We start from the raw sequence: 18,707 nt of genomic DNA, 5'->3' as shown, positions 1-18,707 counted from the left end.
GCAAGCATCCTGCTCTTTGAGGTCGGCCCCTGGTTAGTTTCCGGGAGTACCATCGGACCGGGAATCCAAGCGGATGGACCAATCGGCCAGGAAGGTGTTTTCTTCTTGCAGCATGGCTCTAAAATCTGCCAATGCAACATGTATTCTGGGCAGGTATATCCATGCCATAATGGATGCGACAAAGACTCTACTTCCGGACATGCCCCAGGACTTGCGTAGTCTTCTTTTGGACGCTCAGGTGGCAGCTACGCAGGTTATTCAGACAGGGCTGGATACCACAGACTCTATTGCAAGAGCCATGGGGAATTCCGTTGCCTCCAGACGGCATGCGTGGTTACGCACTTACGGATTTTCGACAGATGTCTACGTTGCTAGATCTGCCCTTTGATGGGGCAAAACTGTTTGGTTCAAAAGCGGACTCTGTGCTAGAGCTCTTTAAAGAATGTAGGGCCACGGCTAGATCTTTGGGTCTGCAGGCTGCTGCTACCCCATTTCGATCTTTTAGATGTCTGCGTGTTTTTGGAAGAGGTGCTTCCTTTCGTGGAAGATCACAGCAGCCGGGGCAGCAGTGCTCCAGCCTCCCTTATCGTTCATACAAGGGGCGGGGTACAGTCCGCACAAGAGGTGCCACCCAGCAGCAGCACCCTTCCTCTTCCTCTGGAGGGTTACCTCAAGGAAAGCAGCCCTAGTCCTCTCACCATTGTTTCTCATACCTCTCCGGTAGTGGGGAGGCTTTCACTTTTTCTCCCCATATGCGAGTCCATAAAAACAGACTCTTGGGTCATCAATTTGGTGAGGAAATGCCTCCTTGGCATGGTTACCCCCTGATGTTTTGCCTTTGCTGATGCCAAGTTATGATTTGAAAGTGTAATGAGGCCTGCTAATCAGGCCCCAGCACCAGTGTTCTTTCCCTAACCTGTACCTTTGTCTCCACAATTGGCACACCCTGGCATCCAGGTAAGTCCCTTGTAACTGGTACCCCTGGTACCAAGGGCCCTGATGCCAGGGAAGGTCTCGAAGAGCTGCAGCATGTCTTATGCCACCCTGGGGACCCCTCACTCAGCACAGACACACTGCTTGCCAGCTTGTGTGTGCTGGTGGGGAGAAACTGACTAAGTCTACATGGCACTGCCCTCAGGGTGCCATGCCAACCTTAAACTGCCTATGGCATAGATAAGTCACCCCTCTAGCAGGCCTTACAGCCCTAAGGCAGGGTGCACTATACCACAGGTGAGGGCATAGGTGCATGAGCACTATGCCCCTACAGTGTCTAAGCAAAACCTTAGACATTGTAAGTGCAGGGTAGCCATAAGAGTATATGTTCTGGGAGTCTGTCATACAGGAACTCCACAGCACCATAATGGCTACACTGAAAACTGGGAAGTTTGGTATCAAACTTCTCAGCACAATAAATGCACAATGATGCCAGTCTACATTTTATTGTAAAATACACCCAGAGGGCATCTTAGAGATGCAGGCAGGCAACGGGGGGGGCTCCTCAGGGTAGCCACCACCTGGACTAGGAAGAGCGAAACACCTTTCATTTAAAGTATTGTTTGTAAATCTTGAACCTGTGGTTCTTAAAATAAACGAAGAAAATATACCCGACTTCCAGTGTGGGCTTACTAGTTTTGCCAGCCTGACACACACTAGACATGTTGCTGGCCAGTTGCTGGCCACATGGGGAGAGTGGCTTTGTCACTCTGTGGCTAGTAACAAAGCCTGTACTGGGTGGAGGTGCTTCTCACCTCCCCCTGCAGGAACTGTAACACCTGCCTCAAAAGCACCCCCCCTTTGTTACAGCGCCACAGGGCATCCCAGCTAGTGGAGATGCCCGCCGCCTCCGGCCACGGCCCCACTTTTGGAGGCAAGGCTGGAGGAGATAATGAGAAAAACAAGGAGGAGTCACTGGCCAGTCAGGACAACCCCTAAGGTGTCCTGAGCTGAGGTGACTCTGACTTTTAGAAATCCTCCATTTTGCAGATGGAGGATTCCCCCAATAGGATTAGGGATGTGCCCCCCTCCCCTCAGGGAGGAGGAACAAAGAGGGTGTAGCCACCCTCAGGGCTAGTAGCCATTGGCTACTAACCTCCTAGACCTAAACACACCCCTAAATTGAGTATTTAGGGGCCCCCAGAACCTAGGAAGATAGATTCCTGCAACCTGAAGACAAAGAAGGACTGCTGACCTGAAGCCCTGCAGAGAAGACGGAGACACCAACTGCTTTGGCCCCAGCCCTACCGGCCTGTCTCCCCACTTCAAGAAAAACTGCAACAGCGACGCGTCCCACAGGGTCCAGCGACCTCTGAAGCCTCAGAGGACTACCCTGCATCTAAAAGGACCAAGAACTCCCAAGGACAGCGGCCCTGTTCCAAAGAAACTGCAACTTTGCAACAAAGAAGCAACTTTTAAAGACCACACGTTTCCCGCCGGAAGCGTGAGACTTTCCACTCTGCACCCGTCGCCCCCGGCTCGACCTGCGGAAAACCAACACTACAGAGAGGACTCACCGGCGACTGCGAGCCCGTGAGTAGCCAGAGTTGACCCCCCTGAGCCCCCACAGCGAAGCCTGCAGAGGGAATCCAGAGGCTCCCACTGACCGCGACTGCCTGCTTCAAAGAACCCGACGCCTGGGAAACACACTGCACCCGCAGCCCCCAGGACCTGAAGGATCTGAACTCCAGTGCAGGAGAGACCCCCCCAGGCGCGGCCCTCTTCCTAGCCCAGGTGGTGGCTACCCCGAGGAGCCCCCCCCCCCCCCCCCCCCCCCCATTGCCTGCCTGCATCGCTGAAGAGACCCCCGGGTCTCCCATTGAATCCTATTGCAAACCTGACGCCTGTTTGCACTCTGCACCCGGCCGCCCATGTGCCGCTGAGGGTGTACTTTTTGTGCCTACTTGTGTCCCCCCCGGTGCCCTACAAAACCCCCCTGGTCTGCCCTCCGAAGTTACGGGTACTTACCTGCTGGCAGACTGGAACCGGGGCACCCCTATTTCCATTGAAGCCTATGTGTTTTGGGCACCACTTTGATCTCTGCACCTGACCGGCCCTGAGCTGGTGTGGTAATTTTGGGGTTGCCTTGAACCCCCAACAGTGGGCTACCTTGGACCCAACTTTGAACCCTGTAAGTGCTTTACTTACCTGAAAAACTAACAAATACCTCCCCCAGGAACTGTTGAATTTTGCACTACGTGTCTTGTTTTAAAATAGCTTATTGCCATTTTTGCCAAAACTGTACACGCTATTGTCATGATTCAAAGTTCCTAAGATACCTGAGCGAAATACCTTTCATTTAAAGTATTGTTTGTAAATCTTGAACCTGTGGTTCTTAAAATAAACTAAGAAAATATATTTTTCTATATAAAAACCTATTGGCCTGGAATTGTCTTTGAGTGTGTGTTCCTCATTTATTGCCTGTGTGTGTACAACAAATGCTTAACACTACCCTCTGATAAACCTACTGCTCGACCACACTACCACAAAATAGAGCTTTAGAATTATCTCTTTTTGCCACTATCTTACCTCTAAGGGGAACCCTTGGACTCTGTGCACACTATTTCTTACTTTGAAATAGTATATACAGAGCCAACTTCCTACAGTTACGCCCTTCCCTTTCGGGAGATTCCGCCTCCCTTCCCTCCCCGTCCTTCCTTTTGTTCAGAAGATCATCTCCTGCTGTTACAACAGGAGGTTCTCTCCCTATTATTGAAGGGTGCAGTGGAGTTGGTTCCAGAGCACGAAAGGGGTCAGGGGTGTTTTTCCAGGTACTTCCTGATCCCCAAGAAGGATGGTCGTCTGAAGCCTATTTTGGACCTGAGGATTTTGAATTGGTTCCTCAAACAGGAGAAATTCAAAATGCTGACTCTATCACAGGTGCTTTTGGCGTTGGACAAGGAGGACTGGATGGTGTCGGTCGACTTGCAGGATGCGTACTTTCACATCCCTATACTCAAGTCGCATAGGAAGTATCTCCGGTTTGTGGTGGGGTCGCAACACTACCAGTTTGCGGTCCTTCCGTTTGGACTTACTTCAGCACCTCAAGTCTTCACAAAGGTGATGTTGGTGGTTGCAGCACATCTCAGGCGGAAAGGAATAGAGGTATTCCCTTACCTGGACGATTGGTTGATCAAAGCTAAGTCTCCAGAGTTGGTGCTGCATCACCTGCAGGTGACAACCCAGTTGCTGTTCGACCGGGGGTTTTCGGTAAACGTGCCCAATTCTCACCTGGAGCCCTCTCAATGCCTCCTGTTCATAGGAGCTGTACTGGATATAACATTGTATCGGGCCTACCCTCCGGCTCAGCGGATTTGGGACATTCAGGCGATGATTCCAATGTTTCTAAATGGAGCGGTTGTTCCGGTCCTCAAGGTCTTACGCCTGCTTGGTCTGTTTTCTTCTTGCATTCTGATGGTCACTCATGCGCGCTGGCATATGAGGGCTCTTCAGTGGTGCCTCTGCAGGCAGTGGTTTCAGCACAAAGGGGATCTCGAGGATTCAATAAGGATCTCCAGGGACACTGCAGCGGATCTCCAATGGTGGGCAGTGGACGGCCACCCTTCCCAAGGAAGGCTGTTCTCACTATCACCTCCAGTGGCCACAGTTGTAACGGATGCCTCCACTCTAGGGTGGGGTGCTCATTGGGGGGATCTGGAGATCAAGGGTCATGGGTCATCGGTGGAACAGATGTTTCATATCAATCTGTTGGAACTGCGGGCGATATGTCTGGCTCTCAAGGACTTCCTCCCTTCCCTTCACGGTCAGTCGGTTCAAGTCCTCCCAGACAACACTACCGTGATGTGGTACGTAAACAAGCAGGGAAGAGTAGGGTCATACCTTCTCTGCAGAGAGGCTCTGCAGCTCTGGTCCTGGGTTCAGGACCATCAGATTTGCTTGATAGCAAATCATTTGGCCGGGGTTCTGAACGTACGTACGTACGGACAGTCTCAGTCGGCGCTTCTTGGCCGATCACGAGTGGCGCCTCCATCCAGATCTAGTCCGGTACATCTTCGAGATGTGGGGGTCTCTGCAGGTAGATCTATTCGCCACATGGGAGAATGCACACTGCCTGTCATTCTGCAGTCTCCAGTATCCGTTGCAAGGAGCATTGGAGGACGCGTTTCAAATACCCTGGGGCGGCCAGTTGTTTTACGCGTTTTTCCCCCCCCATACCCTTGATTCCTCGGGTCCTGAGGAAGATTCGCCAAGATGGGGCCCAAGTCATCTTGGTGGCACCGGATTGGCCGAGAAGGGTGTGGTACACAGACCTTCTACAACTCTCAAAGTGCCCTCCGCTCCGTCTCCCTCTCAGGGCAGACCTCCTCTCGCAGTTGCAGGGGCAGGTTCTACACCCCCACCTCCAGAGCTTACACCTACATGCCTGGAGATTGAACGGGGCAACCGGAGTTCTTTTTCTCTCCCACCGGATGTAGTGGATGTTATTCTATCGTCCACTTGACACCCCACTAAATCCATTTATGCCAATAGGTGGGCTAAATTTGTTAGTTGGTGTGGAGAGAAGCAGAAAGATCCCTTGAAGGCCTACCTTTCCGATGTGTTGTTATTTGCCCTTACTTTGGCAAAGAGAGGCTGTTCAGTAGCTACAGTGAAAAGTTATTTGGCTGCTCTGTCGGCTTTTCTTTGTCTCCCCGATCAGCCCTCTTTATTCAAATCTCCGATTGTAAATAGGTTTATTAAGGGCTTACTTAATAAGTTTCCCCCCACGTCTTTTCACATGCCTCAGTGGGATTTACAGCTTGTGTTAACATTTCTGATGGGTTCACCGTTCGAACAATCTCCAGGTGGGTCATTCTTTGTATAAAGGTTTGCTACTCACTGGCAAAGAAAGTTCCTCCTGAGGGAATCAGTGCTCACTCCACCAGGGCTAAGTCAGCCACTTCGGCCCTGGCAAGGGGAGTCCTGGTGGCGGACATTTGTAAGGCGGCAACTTGGGCGTCCCTCCACACTTTCGCTAAGCATTACTGCTTGGATGGTGAGGTTCGGAGGGACGGCCATTTTGCGCGATCTGTTTTACAGGATTTCTTGGTGTAATCAGACGGGCACCCACCTCCAAGTGCGGTACTGCTTTGGGACTCTATCCATAAGATGAGGAATCCACAGGTAGTTTGTATCTATCAGAAGAACAAGTTACTTACCTTCGGTAACGCTTTTTCTGGTGGATACAATAGCTACCTGCGGATTCCTCACAGTCCCGCCCGCCTCCCCGTTGCCTGTCTGATTGCACTAGGATATGTGGTTGTATAGATATATGTATATATTGATATTTTTTCCTGTATATATATAAATGATGGTTTTTCATTATTTTGCATCATGAGGGTTTTATGTATATATGTGTTTATTGGAGTTATTGTGGAAGTAGGTTTGCCTCAAAGGCACGTTAAAAATGGGTGAAACTGACGTCAGCACGCCGACGAGGACCTCTTATTGGCACGGTGACATCAGACGGAGTCGCATGGAGCAGTGCAATTGTGATGTCCTCGTCGACGTGGAGAGCTAGGAAGAGAACTTTCCGTTGGATGCTGGCACAAGGATGACTTCATAAGGTGAGGAATCCACAGGTAGCTATTGTATCCACCAGAAAAAGCGTTACCGAAGGTAAGTAACTTGTTGGTTTGTTCACACATACCTCAGAGTGTACATTTTTTTAGGAGCGCCTTGGCAGTCAATGGGTTACTGGGTTCAGACTGTATCAATCAGAGCCTTTTACTGCTGGTATACTGGAGGGGGCGGGGGTAAACTTTCTGTTGAACCAATAACTGAGTAGTAGCTCCTGCACTTGACTCTTAGGATAGCGAAGTTGAGCAGTACAAGGCTTATTTGGGGTGGTGGAATGGGATTAGAGACTAAAAACTCCCAAAATAAATAGTACCACATAATTATTCAATGTCCAGCCAGCGTTTGTTCTTTTGAAGAAGTATTTTACTAACTTACACAAAACAAAACTCTGCACGTAATGTTCCAGAAACAACATAATATATTTGGTAAGAGTAATACCTTTCAGTAACTATAGGGAAATAGCCTATGCTGCTCCCATGGGGCTGCATCCGGGGGTACTCTATGCATTAGTTCAAGTTCCTTGGAGGGGCATGTTTTCTGGGAGTGCTGAGCAAGTTATGTCCTAGGTCAGAATATTTGTTCCCACATTGTTGGTGATCCTGTTCTCCCCTCCTGGTTTTCCTGGGTATGTTGCCTCAGTCTGTTGGCGATGTAGGGGGTGTCTTCGTTCTACTGATGGGTCCACACCAAGAACTCAGTTGGACACAGGTTTCTCAGCACCCTCGGTCCATGGAGGTACACAGTCCTGCTCACACCGTTGGGGTCACTTCATAATGTCTGGGCCTTGTCCTCACAACAGTGGACATCTTCAGTGCATCCCGCCTCTGCTCCTTCATTACCTCATGCAAGGATACCTCCAATACCCTTCCAGAGCAGTTGGTCAGCTCTTTCCTTTGAAGCAGGTTCTAGGCATCCCCTCTAACAATCTTGTCGAGGTTTCCCAGGTTCTGGTCCCAAACTTGGTAAGGGGAGATGGTGATGGATATCCCAAACCTGCAGCACAAAAGAATGGCTTGGTCACCATTGGTGTAAAGACTGTATAGTCTTGTGGAGACATTTTGCCACACAGGCTGGGGGTTTCTACCCCATCTTTATCCTAACATTACTACCAGACGTTGTGCATATCTGCTCTGTGACTGGTTCTTGGCAGTTCAACTCATTTGCTTATTCCATTCAGACTGGTCTTCGTTGCAAGGTGGTAGCTGGAGGGTGGGGTGAGCTAGAAATATCTAGGCAGGTGAAAAAAGATTAAACCAAAAACAAGGGTACGAAAACAAGAAAGGCTGTCCCACTTAAGATCTGGCTAGCATTACAGAGATCGAGGACAGGAAAAGGGAGAGGGGAAAACTAGCTTCAAAGTTTGCCTGTGTCCTCTCTCTTATACAGAGGATCCCTGTAATGGCCTGGAAGTGCACACCAAATCACATAGATACCACTTTTAGCAAATACAAAAGGGATTCCAGTGTCTGGTCAGAGGTCCAACATGGGGGGGCCAAATAACACTGTTGAAAGGGACTCGCAGGCAAATTTACAAAAAGATGGTAGAGGCCAATAGGCAACTATTCAGGACTTGAGCAGGCAAAAAAGAGTCCTGTCTTGCCTATGTAAACACGGTTGCTTCCACCACTGTCAGTCCTCTACAACCCAGTCACGCAGCAGCTGGGCTTCAGTGATGTATCCAAATCTGTGGTCAACATAAAACTCTGGAAATGTTCTGAAGATGTTGGAACTTTACTTCAGGTTTTCCACCACTGCCTACATTTCCAGCCAGACAGGAGTGTAGGGGAAGGAGGGATGGATGGAAGGGAGGGAGGGAGGGTGGGGCGGGCTTGGAAGTGGCGGGTTGCAGCTGATGCGTTCTGGATACTCACGCTGGAAGAAGTACGGATGCGTTGCACTGGCAGCTCAGCTGAGAATGGTGAGGTTGCCCAGCCAGAGTCGCCCATTCTCCCACTAGGGTCTTCCTTCTAGGCACTATGAACGAATGTGGTTAACTGTGTTTGGTCTCTGGGGAATGAACAAACCAGGGGAGACGAAGAGGAGAGATTTGTGTAAGAAGGACCGAGGCCTTAAATAGTCCACGTGGATTGCTTTCCAGAACGTTCACGAATGTTTACAGTAAATAGCAGATGTATGGACTTTATTTCCATATTTTTCACTTCACATTGAAAAACGTTAATATGCATTTATTCCTTTGCACCGCTGTTTACACAGATTCTTTCCTCCCTCGTTTCACCTCCTTAAAGCTGAAACTTCAAATTGTTTCCACGTATTAATGTATATCTCCGAAGGTTTGCTTTGCGTTTAGTCATAAGCAGAGGACGGAAAGAAAATCTTCTGCAGAATGCACAAGTGGACTCAAGAGGGCACTCCTGGACAACTCAGCAAGTGAGCTGCAAAACCTACCGTGAACGTGCCCAATCCTATTATCGTAGGTTATATCTGTGCTTCTGCCGCACGATGAACCCCATTGGAGCCCAAGACCACTGTCCAGCTCAAGGTGGGAATACTGCACAGACTATCCGCGTTACCACTGGATATTCTGCACACTGCTGGCAGTGATAGCAGTAAACACAGAGCCGGCAGTGTTTGCAGTGGGCGTGATGCACATGGCTGTCAGTGTTACCAGTTGATATACTGCTCGATTGCCAGTGTTATCAATGTATATACTGCAGATACCTGGCAGAGTTAGCAGTAGATATACTGAACATGTCTGGCAATGTTAACAAGGTGTTTGTATACTGGAGTTGAGTGGCAGTGGTACCAGTGAGTATACTGCAGATGGCTTGTAGTTTTAGCAGTAAATATATACAGCACATGGTTGCCAATGTCAACAATGTGTTTATTGCACACATCATGCCAGTGCCAACACTCCGTGTGCTGCAGATGCCTGGCAGTGTGAGCAGTGCACATACTGCACACGATTGCCTATGTTAACAATGTGTTTGTATTCTGGAGATTAGTGCCAGTGAGTATACTGCAGATGGCTTGTAGTGTTTGCAGTGGATATACTGCACGATTGTCATGTTAACAACACGTACACTGCAGATGACTGGCAGTGCTAACAGTGAGTGTACTGCATATGCTTGCCAGTGTGAGCTGTGGATCTACTGCACACGACTGGCAATGTTAACAATGCGGTTGTATACTGGAGATTAGTGGCAGTGGTAACAGTGAGTATTCTACAAATGCCTGCCAGTGTGAGCTGTGGATATACTGCACATGACTGTCATGTTAACAATGTGTATACTGCAGATAACTCGCAGTGCTAAAACTGAGTGTACTGCAGATACTTGGCAGTGTTAACAGTAGCTATACTGCACATGCTTGGCAATGCTAACCATGTGTTCAAATACTGGAGATGAGGGGCATTGGTAACAGTGAGTATACTGCTGGTGTCCGGTAGTGTTAGCAGTGGAAATACAGAGTACAATGAGGACATGGCCAGAGTGTGAGGACGGGGCAGCTAAAAGAACAAAATATTCTGTTAATATGTTGTTAGCTTTTGACTTTCAAGCAACTGCATATGAAATATAACCAGGATTACTGGAATTATGCGAGTCTGTGCCCAAAGGTTTTTTTTTATACATAATTATGGATTTGATGCATTTGCCACCTAAACAATAGTTTGCTGCATAATCTGCAGATTTGAACAAAAATGTTTCTAATTTAAATGGATCAAAAGTTACTAAAAACGTTGTGACATATGTTTGCGTGAGGGGGAAGACCATTTGAAAAGCTTAACTGGTCATCTTTCAGGTGCTTGTTTCTATATTTGTCTATTAAACTGGTATTAATTAGGTGAAATATTTATCCAGACAGTTTTACCATGTGTAACAATGGTAAAATAATGAAGTAATACTATCAAAAAATAAGTTGCACATTGCTGCATAATTTGGCTTATTTGCCACATAATTTATTCAACCCTGCCACATAACTTAGTGCTCCCCAACCCCATATTTCCAGTAGCCCTGAATATAATGCACACACCTCAAGAGGAAAATAAATGCAAATTAAACTTCTCTGTGGGAAATGCTTTTTTTTAGTACGGCAGTTTGGTTGCTTAATGCAATCACTTCAGATACCCAGATGTCACTGATTTTAAATCTGGTCAGTGCCCTGCAGAAATAGTGACATTTATTTATTACACTAAGAGGTCCAAAACTGTGACAGAAAGCACAGTGAGCGAAGTAGTTAGTCTAAAACATGTACTACACACAGTATAAGATGGGTTGCACACAGGCGGTCACAAAATGTGCACAATAATTGTGCTTACATGCATACAGTGCTTTCAAAAGTTATGTTTTTAGTAATGCTCTGATTTTAGCTAGTGCAAACTTTTTTTTATAGATTTCCTCTTATAAGGACCAACCAGATTCTACCAGTCAATTAAATCGCATACTGGCTGCCAGTGAACCAACTGCACACATTTCCTTTCCTTTCAGGCGCCCTACAGAAAAGGCGTGTTTCTTTTTTAGCTGCTTCTCCTTTCTCTCACTTCGCTGTAAAGGAGGCCCTTCTCCTATCAATCTGTAGCAACTCCACCACTCAGGAATGGTTGTTTTTTAAAACAAAAAGTATGGCAACTGTTTTGATCAAGTTGACGAAGCTGGGGAATCTCGTTCCCCTTTTCCCCTGCCCACTTCGACCTCTGAGAGCACATGGTTGGCAGTGTTAACGCCGTGTGTTTACTGCTGATGACTGGCAGTGCTAGCAGTGAGTGTACTGCAGAGGCCTGATAATATTAGCAGAAGATATACTGCACAGGATTGGAAATGTTACCAGTGTGTATACTGCAGATGATTTGCTGGTGTTATCAGTGGATATCCTGCACATGACTGGATTTGTGAACAATGTGAGATGGGCTGGGAGTATCATGACTGGGTTATCAGTTTAAGAAGTAGGCATACTGCTCTCAGTTGGCAGTGCTTGCGTTGAGTGCACTGATTAGAGCTGGTAAAGTGGCAGTGGGTATACTGCTCGGGCTGGCAGCATTAAAAGTGGATATACTGCTAAGAACAAGCGGAGGGGGGTAGTGCTCAGGGCTTGAACTGTTATCTTTGGGCATAGTGCACATTGGTATTAATAGCAAGAATACTATTCAAGGTTTGCAGTTTTAGCACTAGGTACACTCCTCAGGGTTGGCAGTGTTAACATTGGGTAGCTCTCTCAGCGCTGGCTGTGGTTGTGGTGGGTGCAATCTCCAGATAAGGCAGTTCTAGAAGTGAGTTTGCTGGCATTGCAGCGCTAGAAGTAGGTATACTGCCCAGCGCTGGCAAAAGTAGTAGAAGGTATCTTGTCCAGTGGCTGGCAGTGTAAGCAGTGCGGAGATTCGTCAGAGCTGGCAGTGGAAGTGAGGGGTATACTGACCAGACATGGTAATGGAAGAAACTTGTATGCTGCTTAGAAGTGGCAGTGCTAGCAGTGGGTATGTTGCCCAGTGCTGCCATTCTTAGCAGTGGGTATTAGGTCAACCTCTGGCAGCGTTAGTGGGTCTTTCGCTCAGGACTGGAGAGGTTTGCAGCGTGTGTACCACACAGAGCTGGCAGAGTTTGCTGAGGGTATCCCACCCGGGACTGTATCGCTTAGGTTGCCAGTGTTTACTTTTAATGTACTGCTCAGGGATTGGCACCGTAGCATTTCAGGGTGGGTGGTGTTAGTGAAATGAATATTGCGTATCCAGACAGTCTTAGCAGTGCTTGGGCCTTCAGGTATTGCATTACTACAAGCTGGAGCATCACTGGATTCTGCTTCCATGAGCTTTAGGTATACTGCTCAGTGCTAGCAGTAATTGCAGTGGGCAACCTGCTTGGATGTGCTTTCGGTATATTGCTCAGAGGTAGCAGTGTTTTCAGTGGGCAACCTGCTTGGATGAGCCTCAGACATCCTGCTCAGAGATAGTAGCAATTGCAGTGGCCATCCTGCTTCTATGAGCTTTGGGTATACTGCTCAGGGGTACCAGTATTTCCAGTGACTATGTTGATTTTATGTTATGGAGACTGCTTGTAATGCACTTTACGTAGCCCTGAGGTTGCCTCGAAGCGCTGGGAGTGGAGGGAAATGAAGGGGTGATCCAAAAGGTTCTGAGGGAGGAACCTTGTGAATAGAAACGCACTGTTGGAGAGATTGTACAAAACGGGAAGCCAACCTTAGGTGTCTCGCTGGATGGACAAGAAGATAAGAGATAAAGATGCAAGGTAGGATAGACTGGTGGTTAGAGGGAGAGAAAACAAAAGAGTGAAAGAGAGCGAGAGACTGAAAGAAAAAGATGGAACTCCTGGAGACATGTGTGGTGCCCCACAGGGTGCAATCTTGGACACATGCTGTGCAGCCTGTCTGCAAGCCATTGCAGGACCAGATGGAAGCGTCATAGTGTTCATCCACCAATATTCCGGCCACACACAACTTTATATGAAAATGTCTTCTTTCTGTGACGTCCTCGCTCTCAAAAACAGTTTAATAAAGATTTAAAAATGGATGCCACCAAGCTTTTCAACTGGATCCAGAAAAGTCAGAGAGCGCCTCCCAAAATTCAAAGAGACTGGATTGAAGAGTTGAAAATAGACAGGTTTTCATCAAAACTGGCCAAAGAAGTCAAACCACAAGGGGTTTTCAATCAAATCAAACCTCACTGTGAAAACACATTGTGTCTGATTACAAATAAAGGTGCTATTTATAGCACCTGGTAAATAACGATACCCTGGGGTTAATTAATTATTGGGTGCGATAAACAGCACCTATGACGAGTTATTAGGAATAACATGCGCATTTTGATGTTTAACAACAAAAATCTGCATTTCTGATGGATACACCTACCTGTGGATTCCTCACCTAAAGAATTTTCCCCCACGCACCAGCTTCAACTGAAATTTTCTTCTAGCTCTGCACGTCGACGATGACATCACAATTGCCCGACTCCATGCGACGCCGTATGACGTCATCCAGGCAATACGAAGCCCTCGTCGACGTGCAGACGTCAGTTCCCTTTTTTCCGTGCCTTCGAGTAACGGTTTTTCTTTGAGGCTAACAGGGAGCTACAGTTTCACTTCGGTGTTACTATGTCTCAGCCGAGAAAATCTGTTTTTAAACCTTGTAACCAGTGTGGGGGTTGGATGTCTGTCAAGGACCCCCATGAAAATTGTTTATGGCGCCTTAGTTCCGACCATGAGGTCGAGTCAGCGCGGATCATGTCAACGCATGAATCCTAAGGCCCTTAAAGAGCGAGAGGCAAAGTTATTTCTGTCCCGTTCCAAGAAAAGGAAGGAAAGGCGTCATCACAGAGAGTCTTCTTCGATATCTTCAAAGACTCATCGACGTCATGGGGACCCTCTGCGTCGTGACGAATCATGGCACCGATCGAGCAGGGGCTGTTCCAGATCTCCGTCAGCTCGGCGCCGGCCGACGTGGGAGGTTAGCCCGACTGTCACGCCTCTGCCTTCGACGACTCCGGCTTCTCCGACGTCTCCTTTGTCCGTGTTTGAAGTCGAGCCTCATCAGGAGCCGACGGCTTCTCTGGGGCAGGAGATGCCTGGTCCATCATCGGCCTCTCCTCCGGTGCCAGTTCCACAGACTTATCCGACATTCACGGCGCCAGGTACGGATCCCGCTGCATTTTTGAATGCAATGTTTAACATCTTTTCCAACATGGCGCCTGGTGGACGGCATGCGGGTCTGTCAGGTCCTTTGGCCTTTAACTTGGGTGCTCCTGCTCCTTACAAGCTGACACCCTTTATGCCCTTTCTTCCTTCTGGAGCCGCTTCGGCGCCGATGCCCTTGGCGTCGCCCAGAAGGCCTGTGACGCGGACGACATCTGCTGTTCCGGCGCCGATGGATTCACCACGGATCCAGCCTACAGTGAAGTTGCCTGTGGTGCCGGGGGTCCGGCGTCGGATGGATCAGAGGAGCGGAACCCCGGCGAAGATCTTTGGCGTCGGCCGACGCCTTATCGACACCAGGGCTCGAATACAGACTCCGATCCAGGAGATTGGCTTTACGGCTCCTGGAGGAAGAGGAGTAAAGCATACAACATTTGGAGGAAGGGGAGATCATGGAGCTTTTGGGAGATCTACAAGGCTTGGACACAGCAAGTGGCCTTGACATTTCCCCTGAATGGCATTTGGCTTCCCCAGGGGAGTATACAGAGCAGGCTGCGTCATTTCATGTGGTAGTAAGGAAGGCTGCAGACTTTTTAGACCTTCCTCTTCCTGCTGCAGAGGTGAAAACAAACCTTCTGACAGAAGTGCTGCATCCGGCGGTGGCGGAGCCTCTCTTGCCCTTCAATGAGGCTCTTTTAGACCCCATTAAAGATGTCTGGAAGAAGCCAGTGACTTCGGCAGCCGTCAACAGGGCGGTAGCGAGACGCTATTGTGTGGCTCCAGGTGATCCGGACTTTCTCTCCAAACATCCAACTCCTGAGAGTTTGGTTGTTCAGGCGTCGTGCTCCTCCCGGTCAGCTCCTGGTTCGTTCCCCGGGGCCCCTGCGGACAGGGAGTCTAAGAGAATGGACCAGGCAGCAAAAAAGGCCTTTTCTTCTTGCAGCATGGCCTTGAAGTCGACCAATGCGACTTGCATTTTAGGGTGTTATATTCATGCCCTTGTGGAGGAGGCTACGGGTCACCCTGGTTTGCCACAGGATGTATTGCACCTATTGTCGGACGCTCAGGCGACGGTGACCCAGGTGATTCAATCTGGGTTGGACACCTCGGATTCAGTGGCAAGAGCTATGGGCACATCCATAGTGACGAGGTGACAGGCTTGGCTGCGTTCATCAGGTTTCTCCCCGGATTTGCAGACCACTCTCCTGGACCTGCCTTTTGACAGAGAAAAACTCTTTGAAGTAAATGCCAATTCTGCTCTTGAATGCTTTAAAGAGAGCAGAGCCACGGCGAGGTCGTTGGGACTTCAAGCAGCCACTTCCTCTGCTTTTAGATCCTTTAGAAAATTTTGGTCGTGGCACCTCCTTTCGTGGCAGGCTCCGTGCAGCAGGGCAGCAACCTGCAGGAACCCTGCCTTACAGATCCTTCAGGGGCAGGGATAGAGTACGAACTAGAGGGGCCACCCAGCAGCACTCTTCCTCTTCCTCAGGAGGGGTGCAGCAGGGAAAGCAGCCTTAGTCCTCCACCACTCCAGTAGGGGGGAGACTTGCCCGATTTCTTCCTATGTGGGAGTTTATAACATCAGACTCCTGGGTCATCGACATCGTGAAGAAGGGGTATGCTCTTCCCTTTCGGGAATTCCCTCCTCCCTTCCCTCCCCGTCCCTCCTTCTGTTCGGACGGCCATCTTCTGTTATTACAACAGGAGGTGATATCCCTTTTGTCGAAAGGCGCAGTGGAGTTGGTTCCAGAGCAGGAGAGGGGTCAGGGCTGCTATTCAAGGTACTTCCTGATCCCCAAAAAGGATGGTCGGTTACGTCCAATCTTGGACCTGAGGATTTTGAATTGGTTCCTCAAGCAGGAAAAGTTCAAGATGCTGACCCTATCACAGGTTCTTTTGGTGTTGAACGAAGGAGATTGGAAGGTGTCTGTAGATTTGCAGGATTATATTCCGATCCTCAAGTCGCACAGGAAGTATCTCTGGTTTGTGGTGGGGTCGCAGCATTATCAGTTTGCGGTCCTCCCATTTGGTCTTACTTAGGCACCTCGAGTCTTCACAAAGGTGATGGCGATGGTTGCAGCAAAGCTCAGAAGAAAGGGGGTAGCGGTATTTCCCTATCTGGATGATTGGTTGATCAAAGCCAAGTCTCCGGAGCTCGTGCGGCGTCACCTGCAGTCGACAACTCAGTTGGTGTTCGACCTGGGTTTTTCAGTCAATGTGTCCAAATCTCACCTGGAGCTCTCTCAACGCCTCCTGTTTATAGGGGCAGTACTGGACACAACTTTGAATCGGGCCTTTCCTCCGCCCCAGCGGGTTCAGGACATTCAGGCGTTTAGTCCAATGTTTCGAAATGGAGCGGTAGTTCCAGTCCTCAAGGTCCTTCGTCTGCTCGGTCTGTTCGCTTCTTGCATACTGCTGGTCACTCATGCACGCTGGCACATGAGGACTCTTCAGTGGTGCGTCTGCAGGCAGTGGTTTTAACACAAGGGAGATCTCGAGGATTTGATCAGGATCTCCAGAGACACTGCTGCGGATCTTCAATGGTGGACTGCGGTCGGCAACCTGTTGCAAGGAAGGACGTTCTCCCTGCCTCCGCCAGTGGCCACAGCTGTGACAGATGCTTCCACTCTAGGGTGGGGAGCTCATCTGGGGGTTCTGGAGATCAAAGTTCTTTGGTCTCCAGTGGAACAGAGGTTTCACATCAATCTGTTGGAATTGCGGGCAATCCCTTCGCGGTCAGTCAGTTCAGGTCCTGACAGACAACACTACCGCAGTGTGGTATATAAACAAGTAGGGATGAGTGGGGTCGTATCTTCTCTGCAGAGAAGTTCTTCGACTCTGGTCCTGGCTTCAGGACCACGAGATTTGCTTGGTAGCAAATCATTTGGCTGGAGTTCTGAACGTACGTGCGGATGTTCTCAGTCGGCGCATCTCGATCGACCACGAGTGGCGTCTTCATCCGGATTTGGTTCTTTACATCTTCCAGATGTGGGGATGCCCGCAGATAGATCTGTTTGCTACTCAAGAGAACGCGCACTGCCCGTTGTTTTGCAGCCTCCAGTATCCGGTGTAAGGAGCTTTGGGGGACGCATTTCAGATGCCCTGGAAGGGTCAGTTGCTTTACGCGTTTCCTCCCATACCCTTGATTCCTCGAGTTCTGAGGAAGATCTGCCAGGACCGGGCCCAAGTCATCTTGATAGCCCTGGATTGGCCAAGAAGGGTGTGGTATTCAGACCTTCTCCAACTCTCTCTGTGCCCTCCGCTCTGTCTCCCTTACAGGGCAGACCTCCTCTCACAGTCGCAGGGGCAGATTCTACACCCCCACCTCCAGAGTCTGCACCTTCATGCCTGGAGATTGAACAGGGCAAACCTTTTCTCTCCCGCCGGAAGTGGTGGATGTTATTTTATCGGCCAGGCGACACTCCACCAAATCGATCTATGCAAGCAGGTGGGCCAGATTTGTGAGTTGATGTGGAGAGAACCAAATTAATCCCTTGAAGGCTTACTTGTCTGACATATTGTTATTGCTCTTTCCTTGGCACAGAAGGGTTGTGCAGTTGCCACAGTTAAGGGCTATTTATCAGCGCTGTCGGCTTTTCTGTGCCTCCCAGACAAACCCTCCTTGTTTAAGTCACCTCTTGTTTTGAGGTTCATTGAGGGTCTCTGTAACCGTATTGGCGCAGAGGAATCACTCAGGACTCGCAAGTTCTATGTACAAGGGATTCGACTGCCGTGGAAATGGTGCTTTTTACTCTTGTGGTTCGGTCTTCACTCTTCTCTTTCTGTCTCCTTGTCTCACAGGTTTCCCCGGGAAGCGCATGTGGAGAGAACAGAACAACAGCGGTAAGTGGTCAGGGTTTTTCACTCCTTACGGTTTACTTATTTTCTCTTCCTGTCTCTCTTTCCCTCTCAGGGACTCGTTATCTGGCCTTTTCTATTACTGTTTTCGTTCTAGGCGTTTTCCTCTTTCTATTTACTCTTGGCCTCGGTCTCTTGGTTCATGCATCTTTTATTCTCTTCTGTGCGCGGTGCCTTGGGTGCGGACTATACGGGATATTGTGCTTTGTGGTGGTCTGGTGATAGTGCTTTCCCAACCCTCTCCCCTTTCAGTACCCGTGCCTTTTACCCCCCCCCCCCTTTTCTCTCTCTCTCTCTCTCTCTCTCTCTCTCTCTCACTCTCTCTCAGGTACGTGGTCCCACGCACCTGGAACTGCCACGCTTCTCCAGAAGCGTGGCAGGGTGCAGCGTTCCATCCTCCCTGTTGCCAATGATCCCGTCAGACGTCTCCGGTCTTCTCCTCGTGAAGAACACTGGTTTAGCCGTCTCCGGGTTCTGTTCGGGCTCCGCTCTCTGTCTTCCTCGTCCGTCTGTCCTTCGCCGCCTTCCTCCTCCGTCTGTCCTTTTCCGCCTTCCTCCTGGACTCCAGTCTCCTTTTCCCATCCTCCGACAACCGCAGGTTCTGACACCGGCATACTTGACCTCCCAGCGTCCCGCCACCACCGACCATTCCACCAATCATGGGAAGGGAGGCCAGGAAGG

The sequence above is a fragment of the Pleurodeles waltl genome, chromosome 12 (assembly GCF_031143425.1).
Source record: "Pleurodeles waltl isolate 20211129_DDA chromosome 12, aPleWal1.hap1.20221129, whole genome shotgun sequence".
NCBI lineage: Eukaryota > Metazoa > Chordata > Amphibia > Caudata > Salamandridae > Pleurodeles > Pleurodeles waltl.
This window is presented reverse-complemented; position numbering follows the sequence as displayed.